The 8,490-nt window shown below is 36.7% G+C and overlaps 1 long non-coding RNA gene and 1 pseudogene across 1 annotated transcript; one reads left to right on the top strand and one right to left on the bottom strand.

Moving 5' to 3' along the window:
* Window positions 1-2,941: 2,941 nt before the first annotated feature.
* Window positions 2,942-4,154, bottom strand: LOC117210408 (annotated as a pseudogene).
* Window positions 4,155-4,951: 797 nt separating this feature from the next.
* LOC117210361 lies at window positions 4,952-6,315 on the top strand. The gene is made up of 3 exons (XR_004488096.1): window positions 4,952-5,082; window positions 5,283-5,418; window positions 6,198-6,315. It is a non-coding gene; the product is annotated as an uncharacterized LOC117210361 (long non-coding RNA).
* The last annotated feature ends 2,175 nt before the right edge of the window (window positions 6,316-8,490 follow it).

Below are 8,490 nucleotides of genomic sequence, written 5' to 3'. Positions count from 1 at the left end.
ACGTTGATTCGCGTTAATAATTATCGATCGTATCTAATAACCGATCGATAATTTGTCGCTCGTCCGAATTGTCTTGTCCGTAACGATCCACTCTGCGCGTCTCGTTGATAAGTCGTTGATCGTCCGATTGATCCGAGGAGATTCTGTGTGACTGTTGTTTAGCGCACGCTTCACACGAATATCGGCCGATGATTGTTCGAGAATCGTTCCGCAATCAGTAGTTCGAGAGATACTTGGTATCGCGCTACTCCATGTCCATTGCAGGTTACACGGTAATTTACTTTTCGTTTTGTATGAGAGCAAATTCATTCGTGGAACAACGATATCGAGCGTTCGCGTGCGATATAAACGGTGAAAGGGATGAAACGCTCCACGAGTTGACGCGTGCATTTTGTACTTCGTTGTTCGAGTTAGGTTCGACGAAGCTCTGTCGGTAATGAAATTGCGTGCATTTCGTGCGCGGTTTTCCCCAGCAGCTTTTTTCGTCGTACCGTTTTCATTCAGCCACCTTCTTCGACGCATTCCTTTCTCTCTCTCTCTCTTTCTTTCTTTCTTCCAGTAACAACCACCTGTAACCCCCCTCCCCACCCCACCCCACCCCCCTGGAGACAGACGTTCGTTTGAAAGTGTACGCCCTCTCCTCCTTCTATCATCTTCCTTTAGCCACCCTCCTCTCTTACACTTAGCCTTGGCGGCCCTTTCCGCTCTTGATCCGATCCACTGGATCGCAAATCGCACCAGACGATCCATCAAAAGACCATGCACCTATACAGTACCCTCTTTCTCTTTCGTTTACCCGTGACTATCGACAGCACTCTGCAACTTATCTTTTCCTCAACGTAGTGTACATAATTTTCGACTTGGGAACTTTCATACTTTATAGAACGTGAATGAGAAAAAGACGAACCGATGGGCCAGATTTCCCTTATAAATGAGAGATAATGTGAAATAAATTGGATACATGCATTCTTTCCACAAACGAGATAAAAGCGCGATACGTTACATACGTATTTAATCCATTTGAAGGATATTCTTACGAATTTTTAAGCACTCATTGACTACGTGTGTACCTGTAAATATGTCGGAGTCTCATCGGGTGTAAGATTGTGGACGGCCGATGTATCTTCTTGGGAATTAGCCATGGATGCGGTACGACACGAATGCGATTTATTACGATAAGATGGTTGTTACAAAAAGTGCGGTTAGTCACGGCGATTAGGTACTCCCGAAGCTAGTAACAATGGCTTCAGATTTGTTAACGAATCCACGGTCCACGGGATGGCAAGTATCAGTGTAATAATCGGGTCGGGTAACTTCTCGATAACTCAGTCCGCAACTCGTACAACGACTAACTAACAAAGCTCTCTCTGCCAATCCAAATGAAACTGTCCTTATATATTCCTGTCCCCACTTCTCGGGTCAGTCTTTGTTTTTAAGGAGAGCCATATAATCATTCCGTACCTGTGTCAGGTACACGTCCCTCCCGTGACCGTAGCTACATCTAGTGATCCGTTATGTCACCTTAAACCCGAATCCATCGTCATAACGCCAGGTTGGAACATTAAAAGTTATTTTCTTATTTTTATTGCTTAAACATAAAAATCTTGACTATGGTACTGGGAGTTTTCCCCAGCATTCTCGACGGAAATCCTGCTGTCCTTCCATCTCCGACAAATATTTTAATCCAAATATGCGTAATGTATTATATTATCTCTTCGGAAGGATGATTGCGAGATAATTTTATTATTAATTTCATTGCTATTCTTTTCTATTACTCTTGCCAATTTCAATCTCCAAAAATTTCAGCTTGTATTAACACCAACATCCGAAAACGCAGGAATTTTACCGCCACAATGTAATTTTATTTTCCCATTTGTATCGCTTTTTCGCCTTAAAGTTGCTCGAATCTTAAAAATTAGGTTAGGTGTTCGAAACGATTTCTAGCAACAAATAGAAACTGCCTGGTGAATCGATTCTGTTGCTATCCTCGAAAGTTTTTCATTTAAATCTTCTAACTTCTTTTCCATTTATTTTGCCGGGCCTTCCGTAGATGGAATAGATCAATCTTGCGTGGCAATCCATCAAAAGAGCTCGCGATGCGCTTCAGTGTGTTTTCGGCACGTTTATTTGTTGCCATGTACATCGTTTCTTTAACAACGTGTTTTCCGTGCCCTTTTATATAGCGTGCCCTTTTTTTGCAGTATTCGTGGCTTGATAAAACATCCAAGGTTTAAATAAATTTTGCCCGTTGGCGTTCACGCGATCGAAAGAGTTTTCTTATTTTTTCTAAAGGCTTGCGCGTTCGTATAACATTGAAATTTCTGTATTTGGCTACAAAGTTGCAACGTTATCACTTCGCGAATAGATCGAACCTTTATTTCTTTGCACGCGTAACTTCGAAAAATTGAAGTTTCTACAAAAAAACGTGATCGAATGCAACTCCGCTTCTATGTGCATGTATGAAACCTGTGGCTTCGAGAATCTGTCATCTACATGTGTTTCTTTAATATTAATCCACAAGATGCATCCTGCCTGTTTAACTTCTCCCCCCCCTCTCTCTCTCTCTCTCTCTCTCGCTTGTTTAACGTGGCCATCATTTGTTTAGGAATTTAAAAAAGAGTATGACTGATTACCGCGCTGATTGGCAGTGGACAAAGACCACGATATTTCCTTTGCGCGAATACACGGTTAAAAGGAGAGAGAAATGCGACAAAGGTCGCAATAAAAAGTGCTTCATTCAGTACACGTATCGAAATTGAAAAACTGTCGACTCGGTGCCTTGTCGCGTTACTGTTGTTGTTGCTGTTGTTCTTATTGTTGTTATTGTTATTGTTATTGTCATTGTCATTGTCATTGTCATTGTCATTGTCATTGTCATTGTCATTGTCATTGTCATTGTCATTGTCATTGTCATTGTCATTGTCATTGTTATTGTTATCAATTACATTTGCGAAGAACGTATGGTGCGTTGAATTACGCAAAAATTAACTGGATATTCCCATTTGGTATACTCACCAAAATCCTGGAACGTAAAAGCTATCAGTTGATACGTCTTTGTCCATGCAGCAACCATAGCGTTTTGCTTCGTTGGCATTGATTCTCCGTGATATTCCGGCAGAATATGGGCTTGTCTAACAATAGTTATCTAAGAAAATGCAAGAAACAGACAATAGATAATCAGAAAATGAAAAAAATATGTTCGGGAAATAGAAACAAATATAAATAAATGTGATCGTATACACTTACTTTATACATAAAAATGAGCTCATTCGCTGCGCGCAAACGGTTAGAGTAAGAAGTAACGCTAAACTTTCCTCTAATGAAATTTTGTAAAACGGTTGTATGCATCGAGGTTATATCGAGTACATCTTTGGCGTTCGTGTCCACGATGTTTTTAAACTTTCGTCTTGTCATCGCGGCTGCTCTATGATCTTTGAACTCGACGAATATGAATCCACGATTCAACGTTTTGTTATGTACACTTGGATACAGACAGATATCAGTGATACCCTCGAGGATCTTGTTCAACTTATGTAGAAATTCTTCCTTTCATTTGTTCTTGGATGCACCACCAAAGAAAAGCCGGTGATTATCAACCGACTTAACGACGCCGGTACGATGTCCATATCTGATTTCATAACCGTCATATTTTGCGCATGCGCTTCTCGCTACTTTTGAATCATTGAATAAGGCGAATGCATATCCGCGAGTTGTTTCAAAAAATCAATCGCAATCCGATCAAACGACCGACTGTTTCGAGCATCGGCATTAATTCCACCTCGTAACAATCTCGTGGAAAACGGCCAAGAAACAATTTCAGCATCTTTCACGCGTTGCTTTTCACCACGAATGATTTCTCAAGCAGTTAAGCGGCGTTGTCCATTTTCTTGCATCAATTCATGTTTCGTTTCTTGCAACATTTCCAACAATCTGGTCATCAACTGGCACTCTTCCACAGCATTTTCCCGCGTTTTCTTAGTTATATCCATTATGAAGCGAAATAAGAACTTTTATCACAAATTTATGCACAACGAAAAAACGATCTAAATAAGCAGACTGTCGAGAACTAACTGATCCTCCTAAGCTTTTTTCCTTATTCCCTTCTTCCTTTTGCTTACTCACACAACTATACAGAATCCGTTGATATACTCGTGTGATGGAACTTTATTCCTCAAATGGACCAATCGCAGTGATCGAAGCGTCTTACTGCCAATACAGCTACATGTTCTCAGATAGAAGAAGATAGCAAAAACATCTACAGTTAACTCGAGTTGAAAATGCAGGTATAGATATACATATGTACATCACAGGAGAGAGAACACGCATCCTATATTACATTTCACATTGTCTATAGTCTATAGCGTTAAACAAGTAAATAGATTAGTTGTAGACTTACTTATGCTCACTATGGAATTACTATGGAAATTAGCATTATGAGAATATAAATACAATTCTGACCTCTAAAAACCATAAGAATTAATTAATTCTAAGTAGATAATTATAATAGGAAAGTCATCGACTGTGAACTTGGTAACAAACCTAACCGACAATCTCTGTTCATTTTATTTATTATCCGTTTATTATCTTTTCCATTTTTCAACAAATTTTATTTAATCAAATTACATTATGACACGCCAGGTTGATATCCAGGTTTCGAATTCATAAATTTTGTTCATGTAGATTATATTAGCTTACGCTTACTTTACTTACGTGTTTACTTTCTACGCGCATCTTCGCGTTTCACAATCAGTTTAACGTATTATTTCTTTATTTGAAACATAATACCCTCACTATCGAAGATATATCCTTTCCAGGAATATAACGACTCTTGTCGCCCAAGTATATGTATATATACGTTTGACCTGCCAGAGGGCCTCCCCTCCCCACTCCTTACCAATTGAAATTACCTAAGTAAACAATGGTGCAGCCGGGGGGTCAGTCTAATGTCGAAAGTGGAAGCGGTTAGACGTGTTTTAGTGTCACTCCGCGATAGGTGTTGATTATTTTATTGCGTAGCAAATGCTTTCATAATCGTCCTTCCACCACGGAAACACACGCTACTGTAAACTTCGTTTAACTAAGGTACATTGTTATTCGATAATTTACTAAAATTCCTCGTACTCTAGTATTTGATTATCTTTTTTTCTTCGATCGTCTTTCTTTTCCCTTTTTCTTTTTTTTCTTTTTTTTTGTCATGTACCGGTAGCTCGAATATCAAGCTTTCAAGATGCAATTTAACCTTGATTGTTTCATTCTATTTTAATATTTCCTCTTTTGTGCAGATTATTGCTTGGTTGCGAGGGAAACTTCGGAGCATTAATAGAGGGATACTGCGAAATTCGAAAAAACGAGATGAAAGTCAAGACGGCGCCATCGCAGCGATCGATGATAAATGTGATAACTGTTCGTCGAAACGTGGTAATATTTCATTTATTTTAAAGAAGGCAAACGTATGCATACGTTTTCTTTTCTGGCTTTTGTTTCATTTGAATAAGAAATTCAAATTATATTTTCATTTTGCTTCGTTACTCGTAAATCGACTATGACAAATTGTTATTTCAACTTTTTCGATAGGTTTCACTACATTCGAGAAAGTACATTATCACAGACAGGTTTGAACAGGCTCTGCGCATCTCGTTTTTTTCGTATTGCGCAGCTTTGTTTAACTGTCAGTGGAAGCGCGCCATGTTTTATTAGAATGAAGTCATATTATACGCGAAGCATTTGAACCTATAATGGCGGACATTCGATTTGATAGATAATTGTTACAAATCGATCGTATTATGAAATATTCATATACATATTTGATAATAGTAGAAAATACTACATTTTCTTTCGTATTCTTGTTATGATTTTAATATTTATGTTTTTGTATTCTTGATATAATATAGCGTACTGTCTGTGGTAAGTGGATAATAATTAATTCGGCAACACGCAGTATAATCATAGTAAAATCAGTTCTAATTGCATTCAGAGTATTCGTTAATGTTCAATGTAAAGATACATGTTTTATAATATTCGGAAATTTGTTGATTCGATACGATAGATTTGTTTACGACTTGTCGCGACTGTCAATTTCCGTTGTTCGCGACGTATTATTGTATTTATTATATTTGCTTATAACGTAATAATTATAAAGTATAAAATATTGTCTTCAACAATAAACGGTATATATATTGTTCCATCTTTTGTTACAGATATTACAGAACCTGTACTTTCATTATAAGGTTTGATAATTCTTCCAGGATGACAGCCTTCATGATGGTTTCTTCTGAAGTACATCAACATCGTCGACATCGTTCTTCGTGTGTAACTGCGAGTCGCATGCTTTTTTGTCCCTCCAGTCGCTCAATCATGTCGTAGGACGAAAGATCCAAATCGACATGGGCGACTGGTTATATCACGTAGAATTTTTTACGGACAAAGTGACCGCGGGTATTTATTATACCCGTGAGTGGTAGTACGTATTTTCTTTCTGTGTGTTTTATTTACTAGTTCAGGATAGATCTTCTTGCACATCGCGATTTTTATCAGCATGAATAATGCTGTGTAATGTAAATAATTGATTAATTAATTACGAACGATCATAAATGAAGACAAATATATTCATACAGATATAAGTACGCGTATGAATAAAATATAAATATTTGAATATTTAATCACGATCGTAGCTAGCTTCATTAAATAGTTTCATTGATTTCTGTATGAGTAAAGATGACATAGCTTTTTATCTTGTAGCTCTTTTCGAGTAAAATATCTTTCTCAATTCTCAAAAGCTTAAAAAGTTGTCATTGCATTTCTTGAAGTTTATCTTACGATATTAAACGATATAAAAGGCGTTTAATTGTACGTTAGGACGAACAATTATTAGACATATTCGTATTGTAATCGTAAGATATCGGTCGGTATCATCGGCGCGATCACGTCTTATGGATAAGGTAGAATGGGTAAAGCGACTTGTTTTATTGGCAAGACTGCGATCCTGTGTTCTCAACTTTATTAGTTGTCGGTACTTTTCAACGCGTGAATTTTTATCATCTTAATTTTTCACGTCTTAACTTTTATCGCCTTAACCGCTTCTTATCGAAAGTTTGAAATTGTAGTTTTTGGCAAAAACAAACTTTTACGATTCGCGATTATACGAAGTAAGATAGGAAAGCACTTGTTTTTACTTTCTTTTTATTTCATAATTTTATGGGAACTTTCCTATTCTCTTTATTTGATTTTATTGCTATTCTCTTTCTGTATATTAATTTAAATACTGAATATGGCCACAATATAGCGAACGTTGCTACGATGCCTTGATCAGCGGTAAGTGAAAAATAGTGGACAGCGTGAACAATAGTTTTAAACGTACAATTAGTGGTAAAGATGGTTCCACGATCGATGTATGTATATTGTGGCTTATTAATATACTGAATGTTTGACTGTTTATATACTTTAGTGACTTTTGCGAAATGTATAATTCTAGTATCTCATAATTTTTATATATGTTTTGAGATGCGTTTCAAATTTTACCGATATAATCAGTGATTATTAATTACGATAATCGTGTCTCGTTAGCATTACAAAGTGCAGATTTCAAAATGTTTTGTATAATATATAGAATAGAAGTTTGTAGGAAGATTAGTAGGATTTTATCTTAATTCTACTTGCCAATACGATAACCTCACTTCGCTTCTTTGAAACATAATACGCCCATTGCTGAAAACATGATTTAATTAAACCCGACTGATCGACGGATAGATGTTAGATATTGCCATGCCGTTTAATATTTGTAGCCCGCCTGTCTGTTCTATGCTCTGTTTCTGTTTCATTCAACTGATCGCGGTTATTTGCTGCATGAGTAATTATTTCCAACAAGAGCGCTATTACCGCGAACTGATAACAATATGATTTTTCTTTCGAAATCAGTATCAATTTTATGAAGTGAATTAATCATTCTATTAACCTTACTAATTTTATTTTTAATTGTATTATTTAAGTGTGAGGAAGTAAAGTAAACAAAAGAGACCGTAACTTGATCGTTACGTTCGATTCCTTTCACTTAAATAATTCCGTCCTGGGGCAAAGGGCTTCTCTGTAATTTAACCTCCGTAATTACTGATTGTGTCGACCCTCTAACCATAAAATGTCGGACGTCCAAGCGTAAAATGAATTTGATCCAGGTTCTCCGTTAGAGAAATTTGCCTACTTTTATCAATCAGCTTGAAAGAAAGGAGCAGAAGTTTTTGACAAAGTTTCGATACTTAATCAGAGAATAGAACGGTTTTGCTTGAATTTAATAAGAGTCGAAATAATGGGAATGGGTTCGACTTGATAGGAAATATCGAATGATTGAAAGACAAGTGAAATTAGTTAAGAAAATTAATCGAGTTCCTTACTATTGGTTTGTTCGTTAAATCCGAAATTTTCTGTCGAATTTATACTTTAAATATTAGAAAACTTTTTATCGTCTTTCTCTATAAAATAGATACTTTTAGGGATTGT

This window comes from Bombus bifarius, unplaced genomic scaffold (genome assembly GCF_011952205.1).
Source record: "Bombus bifarius isolate JDL3187 unplaced genomic scaffold, Bbif_JDL3187 scf7180000008203, whole genome shotgun sequence".
In the NCBI taxonomy this organism is placed as follows: domain Eukaryota; kingdom Metazoa; phylum Arthropoda; class Insecta; order Hymenoptera; family Apidae; genus Bombus; species Bombus bifarius.
The sequence above is the reverse complement of the archived record's forward strand: the minus strand, read 5'-3'. Positions and strand labels throughout refer to the sequence as shown.